The 12,869-nt window shown below is 48.0% G+C and overlaps 1 protein-coding gene across 3 annotated transcripts in view; it reads left to right on the forward strand.

Annotated features, from left to right (window-relative positions):
• The first annotated feature begins 512 nt into the window (after positions 1–512).
• Positions 513–12,869, forward strand: part of LOC146363615 (glutamate receptor ionotropic, kainate 5-like) — a 210,903-nt gene continuing 198,546 nt past the window's right edge. For all 3 annotated transcript variants that reach the window (XM_084918751.1, XM_084918750.1, XM_084918752.1), the window contains exon 1: positions 513–1,091. The gene's annotated coding sequence lies outside the window, so the exon portion shown is untranslated. The remainder of the gene's footprint in view (positions 1,092–12,869) is intronic.

The following is a 12,869-nucleotide window of genomic DNA, read 5'->3' on the forward strand; positions in this document are numbered from 1 at the left end:
AACAACATGCCAACCATCAGCACAAGCATCAGGTAAATACTGAGACCTGCCTGAGACGCATCAAGTGCTGACTGCGGCCATACAATACAGAGGAGTCGCCCCCTGCTGTCCACGAGAACGACCACAGGTTTACGATGCTTCTGGCTTCATTTTCAGACCCAGAGGCTCCAAGTCTGTGAATCTTTCATATGAAGTGCATGAACTCATCTGAGGTTCAGCAGAAGTTGCTGGCCGTGAATTAACTGGCTAAAACGCATCGTTGTAGCACAGTGGCTCTATTTTATTCAGGCACAAACACACTCCGAGACAGAGAACAGGGTGTGATGCGGTCGGGTACCTGTGCAGCTGCTATCAGTGAGTCAAACTCCAACCCTCAGCTCTCAGAGTGGAAAAGTCAGAGAGGGAGCTGAAGGAGGGATGGAGACACATTCAGCGGCAGAGGGGAGAGGGAGGTAGGAGGGGAGAGGGAGGTAGGAGGGGGCTGGAGTCAGAGAGAGAGAGAGGGGGGAGAGCTGAGTGCAGTCCAGCCTCTGCGCTGTGAAGCGGCAGCCAGTTAGTCCGACAGTGAAGGACGCGGAGACGCCAGAGCCTTCCCCGCAGCCGGCGCACACCGGAGCATAATTAACTGGAATAAAGACGCAGAAGAAGAACAGCCGCGTTCCTGCTGTGTTACTGGATAAACAGGCACACAGCTGCAGGAGGCACAGCTGAGGAAGCAAGGGAGGAAGCAAGAGGAGGTGTTGGAGGTCCGTGTGTGCGTTTGTCACCTCACACACTGAGCCTGAGGAGAGCTGACGGTGTCATTGCGACAGGGGGCTGAGTGTGTGTGTGTGTGAGGCTGAAGTAAAGCTTCGCTCTCTGGTCACGAGGAGTTGCTGCTGTTGTGTCTGTTGCTCCTTTTTCTTCTTACTGACACGTCTGTGCTGCGCGCGCGGGCGAGCGACCACCGCCGTGCGTCGTCCCCTCGCTCGCTCTCTCCGTCTTTTCCTCCCTCCTTCGTCTCCAGCCTTCAGCCGGCTTCTTTGCCGTAACTGTGCCGGAGCTACGACTGTCTGCAGCCTCGCTCGCCCACAGAGTGGAGAGACAGCTGGGTAAGTGTGTGTGTGTGTGTGCAGGGGTACAGGGTGTGTTGCTCTTTTCCTTCTGTCCGCTGCTTTTTCTGCGTTTTCTCGCTGCCGTCTCTTTCACTCCACCTCATTTGGACTTCCTCTCACTGCCACCATCTCCATCCATCACCACTTTTGCCCCTCCGTCACCTCCATCCATCACTTTTGAACGACCCATCCATCAGACGTTTGCACCCCTCATTTTTATTCTCTCACACTTTCCTCGCTTTCCTTTCCCATCTTCTCATTCCTCCTTTCCTGCAGCGATCACTCATTTACACCATCGGGTAAAACACACACACACATCCATGTTCTGTAACCTGGAAGTCATCAGCACTCCGGCGCCTGAAGCTGAGAGGCAGAGGGCCTGACATAAAATCGACAGTGTGGGGTTGAACCCCGATAATCCCTCCATCTTTCTCTTCATCCATCACTCCCCGGCCTCCTCACACTCTCCACCAACTCCACACCTCCCCCATCTCTCTCTCTCTCTCTCTCACTCACTCACTCACTCACTCACTCACTCACTCACACACACACACACACACACACACACACACACACACAGGTGCACATTAATATGTATAAATATATACAAGTGAGCTGAATATGCATTCATGCACACAGCATCAGCCTGTTTGCATCAGCCGGTGAATAACAGTCAAGTTCCAAGTTAGCCTGCTGTTAGAAACTGAACATCAGTGTGTAGCTGAGCTTACACACACACACACACACACACACACACACACACACACACACACACACACACACACACACACACGAACATGAAGGAACCAGTAGGGAAATTGTTTCATTGGAGTGATAAATTATTCATCTGATGAAAAGTACTCGCATCCTAAAACGTCCCATGTGGTCCAATTTGCAGCTGAAATGTTTATTAATTGTTTGGTGGAGCCTGATTGTGAGCAAATCTTTCATCAGCTCGTGTTTGCCTCATCGCTGCTCGGTTAATTGCTGAGCGCCGGTGAAAGAGCCGATCAGAGACTGACGGCCGACCGCTGAGTCGAACCTGCTGATGTCGTCGGTGTAAACGCAGTACTGATCGTAAATGCAAAGCTTTCAGGTTTTGTGCAGGTCATTCAAGTCCTCGAGCATCTTCAGACTTCAGTTTGGCAGGATGACTGTGACTCGGAGTCCACTTCAGCTGCTCCACTGTCAGTCACGTCCTCGCAGGACAAACCTCCGTCCTGTGGTACGTGGCGGTCACATGGGCAAAGATCAGCGTTCACCCTCAGAGTGAAGAGCTTTTCAAACTTGGATCCATAAATGTCGGGACGACGGTGGAGTCTCTGGAGTTGAACCTTTGGACGGTGCCACCGCGGATTTTAAATCAAGCAGTCACGGCGCAGCTGACGTCAGCTTTAATTCAGCAAGGTGACCTCCGCCCCCACGCCGACTGCTCAGGGTGTGAGGGGCGGTCCTAAGATGAAGCCCACCTGCTGGGACTAATTGCACAACATTATTTTTGTTTTATTTGGATTTAGTGTTTTGGATAAAAATTGTCTGCAGCCACTGACTGGATGAAGAACTCGTGGACATCAGCAGATGCTGGGTTTCCTCTTTGAGATGCTCTGCAGACTTTTACTGCAGCGCCTTCAGCTTCAGTACTTGAAACATCTCACTGTTAGCTTGAGATGGACTTTTCCTCACAGCACATGAAGTCCAGCTGTCAGGATTTCCAAAGACTCCAGAGCAGCACAGCAGACATGGACACAGAGGTAAAGGCTTCATTAAACCATATTTGCAGAAAAGATGGCTCGGTAGAAATCCCAAGGTGAGGAGGAAGATGGAGAAATGAGTGGCAGGTGGGGTCCAGCAAAGGCCCGCTGACAGACAGGTGGAGAGTAAACTCTGCAGAGGAGATTAGCAGATTAGCTGCATAAACGTGCCAGCTGAGGAATCCAGCAGGAACCAGACGGATGTCATAACCCACAGGTCCAAATGAACCAGAGCCCAACCCAAATAAACCCAGGTGGAGGCAGGAAGGGAAATAGGTCGACGATATAACAACTCCACCCGTTCATCAGCCATATGTGAGTAGTTAGCTTGTTGCTAACTGAAGCTAATGCAGAAAGTGGCTTCAGTTTTTCTTTAACAGGCAACAGAACAAAGTGCAAACATTAAAACATGCTCCAAATACAAAATGTTGCATTGCTCGAACTGAAGCAGCCACTTGTTCTCATTCCATGGGTGGCCGAGGTAGCTAATGGTGGTTTGAGCCAGCGTGCATGCCAAAGTATCTTCAAGCAATACACTGGACCCTGAGTGTGAATGTGATCCCATTCATCAGTGAAAATACTCGCACGGATGCTGTGAATGGCAGGTTGACACATGTTGTAGAAAAGCTCTGTAAGAACCATTTAGTGAAAACTGCAAAGAACCTGCAGTTCTCTTTAGGATAAAGCTAATGTCCTCGAAGGGTGACTGTTTGATTTTTGACCACAGTTCATGTCCCACCTGGAAGCTTTGCATTCCTACTTAGGTTGTCTTCATGTACACTTGCTGTTTCCTTTGACATTTCCGTGCAGTCTGCTTCGGTTTAGGTGCTCAGTAAGGATTAGGCATGCTGTGGAAATGCTCCTGCAGGTAACCTAACTGCAAGTATTTGATGAACCCAGAAGAAAGGCTCTAACCCTAACTGGGGTCAGAGTTACCGCTGACTGACAGCTCTGTTTGCTTCTGCTGCAACCCAAGCATGCACGCTGCAGTTTGCACTGTTTGATGTAAAAGCATCAGCGTTACTGGGGACATGTGCAAAAAGCCTTGAAGACACTGTGTTGGGAGATTTTGAGTTTTGTCTTATGTTTATTTTGTAGCTTCATTTAAAGGAAGAAGAGCTTATGAGCTGTACAATTGCAGGAAAGGGAAGTGAGACATTGTGTGCAGAAAATATGTGCTGTGACAGCTAAACAGCTACCTCCTGTTTCAACAGATCAGCTAACGGTTTTTCCTTTTAAGGAGTTGTTATTGAATTCTATACAAGCCACGCCTATTGTTGTTTGAGTATAAAATAAAGGAAGTACTGATTCCTCTGTGCACACGTTGGTGCAGTGTCGGGGCATCGCCCATGTACATGTAAAATCTTTGAGTCTGAGTTTCTTTGCCTCCTAAGAGTTTTCTCCTCACACACTGTGTGTAGAATAACGTTAAATAAATAAATGTTTAACTGCACGTTGTTTTCATGAATCGAAAGCCTTTAATCACACGCACACGTGTGCTGAGATTGGTTTGCTTTGGAGAAGAGCTCGTTACTGCTACGCAGCGGGATCACCGACGCTCTCGGACGTCTTTCCAAATGTTGTATCTCAGTTTGAAAGAATATTAAATACTGAAGCTGAGACATAAGAACCACAGTGGTGTCAGATGGAGACGAGCATGTAGCCTTATTTAGCCACGTGCTGCCCTTTGTGTGTTGTTAACAAGCTAAGCATACAGAGTAGCTGGAGAGTGGATTAAGCTGCAGGAGTGCTTTTGTAATCCACTGTAATGGCTTTAAATTCATGGAGACTACAGCTGCAGAGGAGCAAACTTCAAAGGCAAAAAAATCGTCCTAATTGGTTTAGATAAGCTGGATGAAACGTGGCTGTAATCGCTGCTGTTTACCAGAACAAACGATCGTCAGTACCACTGAAAGGACCTCTGGAAGGATCCCCTTTTTCTTCTTCACACGCACGACTCGATCCAGCTCTGCGCCAGCGTGTGCCGTGTGAGCGCCGGGACGGGCCTCCCTCAGGGATGTTCCTCGCGGTGATTAGGTGCTCTTAATTGCTGCCGGCGGCACTCTTCAGGGAACAGCCTCTCCGGCAGCGTGTCGCCACTAAACCGCGCTGCAGATGGGGATAATTCACTGTTTGGACAGCGGGCGCTTACGCTCGCTTACTTCAAGAAGGCCACCAGAGCTGAGGCCGCTGAGCGGAGCGGCTCCTCAAATAAACTCGCTCACGTTTGGTATTTCGTCACCGCTCAACGGTAAAACCGCGAGTGGAGGTGATTTGCGGTTCCTGTCGCTCGGCCCTGATCTGCGACAGTGTCAACCGACCTACACGTGACGGCGCTTCTGTGTCAGGTGCAGCGCAGCGTGTGAGCGATGAGACGGAGCGTGTCATTACGAGAATGTGAGCAATCAGACGTGAGCGCGGCGAGTGGAACGGCGAGCGTCTCGAGGTTTAATGTATGCGCGCGGGGTGCGTCACCCTGCTGTTGTCACTTTGGGTGACAGCGCAGGGTGAAGGAGTTTGTTCCGCACGAGCGTCAGCAGCGACTGGAGGCTGCAGGGGTGTGTGTGTGTGTGTGTGTGTGTGTGTGTGTGTGCGCGCATGCGCGCGCTTAGTTTCAGCTTTTACATGAAATTATGCAGCCGTGTGTGTGTCTGTGTGTTCTTATTCATGGCGGTGTTCAGTGAAAGCGTGCAGGCAATGCACAGACGGATATATTCAGTCTGTTTCATAGTGCTCCAGTGGGAGCTGCTGCTGCAGCACACACACACACACACACACACACACACACACACACACTCCTGTGACAGGACGCCTCTGAGATAATTGATTATTCTCGTTCACGTTCTCCTCAATCAGGGTCGTGACTCCCATGATCAGCTGTTCAGGGTCACTCAGCTCATTCAGATTTTCCACCAGCTGCTGGAACTGAACAGTCTGGCTGGAAACGCTGGTGAAATGGCGGCTTCCTGTCATTCGAGCTCGGGCAGCTTGCAGCTCGATGGAGCTTCAAGCAACTTTGACAACATGAGAGAAACTTTGACAACATTCGTCACATTTACTTTGTAATATTGACCGGGTGTACTGTTGTTCAGCTTTAACTGAACCGCTTGCTGCCTCTGTGCGCTCGGCCATGATGCTGTATTATGACAGATTCTCCAGGTCTGTGAACACGGGCCGCTTCACCAGCACTGACACCGACAGAGCACCGCAACAACCAAATGTCCTCGGCGAGGAACGTGAGTCCAAGGACGCGGAGCGATCACGCAGACGAACGGTGACTGAAGACTGGCGTCTAAACTCAGCGGTCCGGTGCTGAGCCTGTGAGTGCTGACGTAAAGGCACGCAGCTGAGCAGCTAGGAGACAGGACGAGTTTATGATGCAGAGTAAAAGGCTGTGGCTATTTCCTGAAAGCTATATGCAATAATTAGGCCTTTCAACAAAAACACATTTCATTTTTCTGTCAGGAACATTAACTGTGGAAAAGCAGCTCTGTCCCCGACTCTGCAAGCAAAGCCATTACTTGTTAAGGCGCCCCCCTCAGCGATGCACACCATGGGTCAGATGACTGCGTGGCACAAGTCCAGGCTTTGCTGGAGCTGCGGGTGGTGCTAGCACAGCGGTCTCCAACCTTTTTTGCGCCACGGACCGGTTTATGCCCGACAATATTGTCACAGACCGGCCTTTAAGGTGTCGCGGATAAATACAACAAAATAAAACTAGTACCAGTACCGAAAAAAAGAAGATTTATTCATAACACACGTGAAAAGACCCAGGAAAACCGAGTTAACGATAAAAACGATAACAAAATAACGCTGAAAACCGATAAAAACCCTGAAAACCACACATTTCACACCTGAGCCTCAACTCTCGTGGCCCGGTACCAAACGACTCACGTACCGGTCCGAGGCCCGGGGGTTGGGGACCGCTGTGCTAGCAGACAGAGCAGTGGATGGACATCAGCTGAACACGGTGAGGTGAACGTATGAAAAAACTTTGAAGTGAATATTTGGTGTGAGCAGCTTCATCCTCGGCTCAGTCTGAACTCTGAGCAGCTCTCCGTCGTCTCTGTGAGGACCTTCAGGATGAGGCTGTGGATCCAGCTCTCCATCAGATCTGGTCCTCTGATCTTCAGACCAGTTCTTGTGTCATTTTCACGCCAACAAGCCTTTGTTTGTGACAGCAGCCATGAAAACACGCCGTCGTTTCCAGCATAATTTGGTTAACGTAGCATCGATAATTGATCAAAAGAATAACATTAAAGCAGTTACAGCCAGGCAGGTATTCACACCCGGGATATTCAGACAGCTCATTTCATTTCTGTTGGATTAAGATGTTTTGATGACCTGCGACACAAAGACATAAAGAGACAGCGAGAGGTAAAATGAGGAGTCTGAGCGGCAGAGGGAACGATCACGTGTCCTTGAGGGGAAGGAAGCGGGAAAAGAAGGCGATGCACCCCTCGACAAATTTAAGAGCGTGCTGAGTGACGCCCAGATGGCGTCAGGACCTCATCCCCGTGTCGCCTCTCTCTGCGTGACTTTCACTTTATGAACCTACACTGCAGCCGTACATCACCCTTCACCCTTCAGCCCGTCCTCTGCTCTTTCATCATGTCTTACACGCCAAGTGACATCAGCTAGAAGCTCAATCGCCGCCGTTTAAAAAGCCATTCGCTCAACAAATATGGGTGCTGTCAGCGAGCGAGAACGAGCCGTCACAGTTTATGCCGGGCGGGGTGGCGGAGATGTCAGGCCCCGCACTTTTATAATGTAATTAAAGCATGCGTGGGCATCCTTTTTACAAAGCCAATGTGCCAGAGACGTGATGTGTGGTGCACGGCGAGATGAAATGCTGGGTTTTAATTGGAGGCTGTCTCACTTCAGTCAAAGCGGCTGGATGAAGGGAAAGAACAGAAGGAGGGTTTATGTACAAGAAATTCATTATAGAAGCACAGCTGGCACCAACCTGATGTTGCACAGCGACGAGAGACGTAAGCGGCCCAGGAAATGAAAAACTTAGATGTTGAAGATTAAACAAGTGGCGATGGAAAAAATGAAACTACATTTTTCACTTTAGTGCCTGATGCTCACAGGCCGGAGGTTAGAGTTAGTTCACATCTCTGTGATGATATCTGCATCATATTTGCACCTTCGTTTCATCACGTCCTGTTCACTTAGATGAAAAAAACACTGTCTGCTCTGCTGGCTGCAAACATTACAGTACATGTGCTGCAGGCGTACAGTACATGTGCTGCAGGCGTACATTACATGTGCTGCAGGCGTACAGTACATGTGCTGCAGGCGTACAGTACATGTGGGAGGATCGAGCTGTCGTCTAAGCCGTTTGTCACCTGCACCGACACTCTCATTGACTCTAATAGAACAATAACTTACTAAGTGAACATCATCGTTTCAAACAATAAAGCTTTTGATCTTACAGTATGAAACACCTTGAGGTGACTGCTGTGATTTGACGGTATATAAATAAAATTACATTGAAAATGTAAACAACTAAAGACGTAATCAAAGCAGCTTGGAAAGAAAAGTGTCTGGACTTCTCTAAGTTTCTTGAAGACGTTTCATCTGAGAAGCTTCTTCAGTTCTAAAACCAAATGGTGGAGAGATTTAAGCCCTGTGGGAGTGACCCCCTGATGATCCTCTACGTAATGACATGAGCCAAGGCGTGAAAGCGGGTGTGGGTCACAATCAGCCAGGGTTTCGGGTGAGCTCATTGTGAAACCTGGCCCCACCCTATCATGTGATTTCCTGAGGTCAGATGGCCCAGGATGTGAGTGGGCGTAAGGCGTCTGGGAACTGGATTATAGATGGCAAACAGTTGGGGTCTTAAGCCCCGCCCTCTGTTCAAAGATGGTCGTTCACAGCAGACATAATTGTTTCTTTCAAACCATGTCTTCTCTGTCCACTGGTATCCTCAAAGAGTGACCTTTGACCTTTAGATCCAGCTAGACAGCCGAGTCTTGAAGACTCTCCTGAGTTTCTCTAATAAAGCTGCTACATCAGGGATGACAGTATTGTTCTGTTTGTCCTCCTGATCCTCTCTCGTTGTTGCCTGCTCTTCTTTTCTGTGCCTCTCTGCTGATTTGATGAAAGCCCAGTTGGGATAACCACATGTTTTAAGAGCTTCCTTTACATGTGTGTTTCTTTTCTTTCCCTTGAGGCTTCGAGGGAACATTTTCTGCCCGGTGCTGCCGGGTCCTGATTACTTTGTGTTGTGTTGCAGATAGTGGTGGGAGTCCAAACACCTGGGACTCTCCATCGTTTGGTTTTAGAACTGAAGAAGCTTCTTGGATTCAATTCAGTTTTATTTATACACCAAATCACAACTACAGTCACCTCAAGGCGCTTTATACTGTAAGGTAGACCCTACAATAATAGATACAGAGAAAAACCCAACAATCATGTGACCCCCTATGAACAAGCACTTTGGCGACAGTGGGAAGGAAAAACTCCCTTTTAACAGGAAGAAACCTCCAGCAGAACCAGGCTCAGGGAGGGGCGGGGCCATCTGCTGTGATTGGTTGGGGTGAGAGAAGGAAGACAGGATAAAGACATGCTGTGGAAGAGAGACAGAGGTTAATAACAGATATGATTCAGTACTGTGAGGTAGGGCTGCTCGATTATGGCAAAAATGATAATCACGATTATTTTCACTGAAATTGAGATCTCGATTATTTGACGATATTTATTTAACAATGTGTTGAATAACTTTAAAGATTGTCAAAAATAATATAAGATAGTGCAAATACTGATAACAGTGCAAATGTTTGCAATATAAGAAATAAATGAAAAATGTAAACATGTTTAGTGAACTTTGCAGTGTTGCTCTGTGGTGCAGCTACACTGTAGCAAAGTTTACACACTGTGTCTACTTGATCCACGTCTGACTCCGCGAACCCATAATGTTTCCACACCACTGAAGTTTTTTTACCTCTCTTTTCAACCAACGGCAGTCACTCTCCTCTCCAAATAACTTCTGCTTAGCTTTCCGAGCTTCCCTCGGGTCCTCTTAATCAGCGGTCCCCAAGCCCCGGGCCTCGGACCGGTACCGGTCCGTGAGTCGTTTGGTACCGGGCCGCGAGAGTTGAGGCTCAGGTGTGAAATGTATGGTTTTCAGGGTTTTTATCGGTTTTCAGCGTTATTTTGTTATCGTTTTTATCGTTAACTCGGTTTTCCTGGGTCTTTTCACGTGTGTTATGAATAAATCTTCTTTTTTTCGGTACCGGTACTAGTTTTATTTTGTTGTATTTATCCGCGACACCTTAAAGGCCGGTCCGTGAAAATATTGTCGGGCATAAACCGGTCCATGGCGCAAAAAAGGTTGGAGACCGCTGCTCTTAATTGTTGTGACGCGTGTTCGAAATGCAGAGGTGCACTCGATTTGCCACACGGAGCAGCGCGAGAGTAAAGCACGAGGGAGGGGCTAATAATCGGCTCGGTCATTTTTAATGATCGTCGAAAGCCCAGATCGTAATCGAGATTAAAATTCGATTAATTGAGCAGCCCTACTGAGAGGTCTGTTAACACATCTTCTCTCATCGGAGAAGCTTCTCTGATGAGAGGAGAAACATCTTCAAGACATTGAGAAAATCCCCCTTCTTCATTAGTCAGTCAGACATCTTTGTGTGTGTGTGTGTGTGTGTGTGTGTGTGTGTGTGTGTGTGTGCGCCCCCCACTGGTCTTTACAAAGAGCTTTACCATCACTGACCGTCTCGTTTTTCCATCTTTTATATACAGTCTGTGTGCTAGTGGACACTGTGGGTAAATATTGTGTGAAGATGCATTTTCTGATTGTCTGTCTGTAGTAACACAAACTCATATCAGGGAGAGATGAAGTATATCACTCTGTGAATGTGCTTTTTGTTGCTGTGTTCATGATTCACTGCCTCTTGGATAATTCAGTCAATACCTACAAGTGCCTAACAAGGACGAAGTGGAGGACTCGTGCACAGCTGTTTGGATTGTAGCATGAAGCATGCGCTTTGTCACAACGAGATGAGAGTAAAACTACAGTCCTTCTCACGACGCGTGAGGAATCGTGAAGTAGTGTCAGTCGGTCAGGAGGACGACGTCTGTCTCACGCTCACATTACGAATGACAGAAACACTGCGGGCTGTAAATGTGCCACCACCGTAACACGTATCACAGAAACATCTTCCTCTTTGTTCGAGCGAATAACAAACACGTCTCCCTCAGAGGTTCCTTTATCTGCTCTTTACTGAGTGAAGCCATGAATAAACAGAGACACACGGCAGATTGATCGGAGTGACGGGAAATGAAAGATGAACATCTGATGACAGCTTTGAAGAATATTCATAAAATGTAAATATATTTACGCACATCTGGTTCACACCTCATATGAACAGCGTGGACACTTGACGTACGACTCGAGCTTCAGATTAAAGACTCGGGTTTGGCTTGGGTGCCTGTGCTCTGTGATTGGTTACACGGTCTGCACTCATTAGAAACATACACGGTGTTTTTACAAAGTGCAGTTTCAGTTGCAGCCATAAAAGCTTCAAAAGGGTCTTTAAAGTTGTAGGTTACATGAACAAAGCCGGACCATAAAGTAATTCCTGAATACAATATTTGTAACTGCAGGGTTGCTTTCTGCTCGGTTCACCTCTGAAATTGAATTTTCTGCACACGCTGTATGTCACAACACTCCCACGTGTGCTCGAACTATAATAACATTCAGACCAGACTTCTGTAAGAAGCTGACAAGAATAATGCTGTGAAAAGCAAAATCTTTCCGTCAGTGCTGCGGTCCTAATTACACGTGGTGATTTAACCAAGCTAAGGTTCAGAGCAGAGAGGCAGTCACCCCGAGAAGATGGCCCACACTGTTCTTCTGCTCGCAGCGCAGGTCAGCAGCCGCCTTCTCCAAACTCCAGCCTGCTCAGTGTTTCTAACTCACGGTCACCAGATGATTCCTTTTATGAGGTGCTCTTCTGCAGAGCCTCTCCTCCTGCGGGTAAAGTCCAGCTCCACCATCTCGCTCTGCTCTGAAGCCTCAGAGAGCTCAGCGCACGTGCTCATGAGACAGGTTTCCCCCAGCTGCAGCCGCTGGCAGGACCCAGCGGCTGCAGCTGGTGCCACTGCAGCGCACTGACCACATGAGAAGGTCTTACCTGCAGAAACAGCCAGATACCATCAAGGACCATCACAGCATGAATGAGCAACCAGCAGTGAGTGAGCTGGAAGTGCTGAGTTTGCTAGCTAGCAGCAAACTGAACTTTCAAAATAAGAGCAGTGAGGGCTGTCCCCCTGGCATTCCCACACAGCAGATAAAACAAATGAAACAGAGATAAGGTCGGCTGGTGTTTTAGGATGTCCCAGCTTTAACCCAGCCCGTCCTAAGTCTGTCCTGAACCATTTGATGAATATGACCTGAGGTTAACATTACGTGCTCGCAGTAATGCACACTGTTATAAACCAAGAGCTCCATTTGATTCACGTTACGTAAGAGCGGAACGTCAGACTTCCCCGACTGCTGACCTTGGGCTGAAAGGCTGCAGGGAGCAGCTGGTTCCATATATTACATCACATAAAAATCATCCAGCAGCTCTTTCAGACTCCACAGACATTTTGCAGACTAAGGAATTATTTCAGTTTTGCACGATTTATACTCTGCACCGAGTCGTGCTGATGAGGAATTTCATTTGTCAGAGGAAACAGCCGCTGAATGTCACCCAGACTCCCAGCGCACCGTGTTGGGAGGAGTGTTAGTGCTGTTACCAGATAAATAACCTGCTGCTGTGCAGTTAATTGTTCTAACGCACCGTCCAAGAAGTCAGTGCTCCAGCTTTGATGAGTAATAAAATCAAGGATTATTTTCAGTTCCTATTGATTGTGTTGTAGAGTTCAGCAGGGATGCAACCTCATCACTCATACAAGCACTTTTTGCTGTTAGCTAACATTCACACATTCATGCTCCAATCGCAGAGCAACCTGGGGTTAGGATCTTGAGTATTTGGCATACAGATTGGAGCAGCCAGGGATCGAA

This window comes from Perissodus microlepis, chromosome 22, assembly GCF_051167445.1.
Source record: "Perissodus microlepis isolate ML-2025 ecotype Zambia chromosome 22, ASM5116744v1, whole genome shotgun sequence".
NCBI lineage: Eukaryota > Metazoa > Chordata > Actinopteri > Cichliformes > Cichlidae > Perissodus > Perissodus microlepis.